Source organism: Papilio xuthus, unplaced genomic scaffold (genome assembly GCF_000836235.2).
Source record: "Papilio xuthus unplaced genomic scaffold, Pxut_1.1 DF827597.1, whole genome shotgun sequence".
In the NCBI taxonomy this organism is placed as follows: Eukaryota; Metazoa; Arthropoda; class Insecta; order Lepidoptera; family Papilionidae; genus Papilio; species Papilio xuthus.
The window spans coordinates 1,216,435-1,219,145 of record NW_013531052.1 but is presented as its reverse complement, the minus strand read 5'-3'; positions in this window follow the sequence as shown (position 1 = coordinate 1,219,145).

Here is a 2,711-nt window from a genome sequence, read left to right as displayed (position 1 = left end):
CGCGCGTTGGACTCGACTGAACAGCAACGACGGGCGGCGGGCGGCGACGGCCACCGGCGCAGGGAGGGGCCTGCGACCGCCCCACGCCACACACGACCACACTACCGCTTTTTTTATTACTTCTTTCCGTTCCCCTCTCGCTCGCATATTGCCCGTCTCACTCGGCCGACGGAGTTTTTCTCTAGCTTTTCGCTAAACAGCTCGCGGCGCCTCGAAAGGCTCTCGTTAAACCGACTCGATAGTATCGTAATATTAGCACCGGAACGGGTATCGATAACCAGTCCCATCACTATAATATTAATGCAAGGAAGCTTGTTGCTCACAACCCTGTCGACAGATAACGCGGTTTTCAATTTGATTCAATATCTAGTTATCCACGAAAATTGTTCAAGTTTTTAAGTATGCGCATAGGAATTTTTGAGTTAAATGTAATTTATTTAAAATTCATTTTTATAAAAGGTTAAATTTTAAAAATTAATCCAAATATTTTAATATGCGGTCTAAATTAATTACATAAAATTATTATTCAATAAAATATATTCCTATTTTAAACAAATATGTTTTTTAGGTAAAAAAAACTACTTATATCACATAAAGGTTCTATATAAAAAGTATGACTAAGTTGTCTTTTGGTAATCGACTTATCAAATTTATCGAAAATTCAACAATTCTTTTTATTACATCATGGTACCTAAATACATCATATTCCAATCAAATCATAATGTTAAACTAATTGAACATCACAATGTTCCTAGCAACTTAATTCCACGTCAAAGCAAAGAATAAAACAAACCTTAGCAATACACAAAGCAACACTGATCGGCCAATTAATAGTATTTCATAAACACAATTCTTCAGTCTCAGCCAGAAATACAGCTTCAATTATTGCTATGTTCAAATTTGCGTAAAATTGGACTTGCGGACTTCGTTGTTTCGTATTTATAATAATTTATAACGTGCGAGGAGTTCAAACTAACCATGTCGCGGCGCAATATACCTTATCGAGCGAGTCGGTAATGGCCGCACGAATGGCTGCCGATACGCGAAATGTCACCAATACTATTAATTATTTACCCATTTATTGCTGACGGCGGAATTTAATAACATACGTTTATATTTCTTTTAATATTTGTTTTTCAATTGATAGAAAAATATATTCAAATTTGCAACGATTATTGTGGCTATTTAATGTTATATTGATAATTGAATACCCTCAGTTTGATGTTAAGCTCTACAAACAAATTCAATATGCTTGAATATTAGTCAAAGTGAATGGTTCTTGATATTCTTTACCCCTACAGTAAGTCCTCATATCGATCTCTTTAATATTTTACAACAATGGTTGATGTTCGTTTATTTTGAATATCCAATTGTAACTCTTAGGATTTTTTTTTCTTTAGGAATTCATTACAGTAGTCAGGATCTCTGTGGATCGAGGTGTTTGACATACAATAAGGACGAGTTAGCTTTTTCATTCATTGTTATACTACGATTTACGATGAACGCTTGGCTTGAAAAACAGTATTAAATTTAACTTTGTAAAGTTTCTAAAGCTATCTACATGAATGATGTCACCATTACAGACAATTTTTCTTAACATACTTAATTTTTGCGGCTTATATTTGAGTAATTCTATAGCAATTTGAAAGAGCCCTATGACTTATTAAGGGACGGTTCTTCTCACTATTCTCTACCTAATAAAGTCTTAGTTATAATTGTTTTTATTAGTTATTCTCCAATACACATGAAACTTAAATAATTACACACTATCAAGATACTATTAAAAATACAAAAAGGCAAATACACTAAATACTCATCTGAGTGTTCAACATTACCTAATAATATGTTGTCTTCAACTCTACATGATGAATATTTGTCTTAAACAAATCTTATCAAAATTTAAACGAAACAAAACAAAAGACGGTGCATAATAATCAATTGGGGGGAATACCGTAAATCGATTGATAAATTAAAGGGCGTATCAAACTTGCGGCTTATCTTGTCAGTGTAGTCGTGTGGTGTGCACTGTTTTACTTCAGCGCATCGGCCAGTATCAGCGGCAAACTTGTGATTATTTAAAAAAGTATAAGCAAGTCGTGTGAACGCACCCGCGTTGACGGAGGGGGGAGCGACGCCCCTAGTAGGCGGGCCACGGATGATCTGCGCTATTTTAAACCTTATTACATTTAAGAATAAAGTTGAATTTATATTTTATAAATATGTTGCAATAATGCAGGCGCACGTAGGTGTGAGGGACAGCTCCTTGCTAAATAGCACAATAAGCATTTGAGTATGAAACCAGCTCAGAGTTTTTCGTCGTACGTCTTGATAATGTCAAAGCTTTTCTGTTTTCAATTTGATGCGCAAAATATAGTATCAAAAAATTAAGTATGATTTTGATTTTAGTTAAGAGCATTGATAAAAAAATTTGCACTACTTAAGTTTTATTAAAGTTTTTATTTTAGAATTTTTAATATAGTACACTATAAATCACCCTTCCAGTACTGGCCAAAGACTATTAATCCACTCAAATTCAAATAATTAAATCCAACAATAATACATTTATTTATGATAACGTCAAATTTTCATAGAAAATTATTCACATCAGTAAATGTATGCCTACTTAATGTTTGGTTTACATTATTCCAGTACAGTAAAAGTGGGACAGTAACGCTGGCGTTGCATGTACTGTATTGGCTGACAGGCACTAG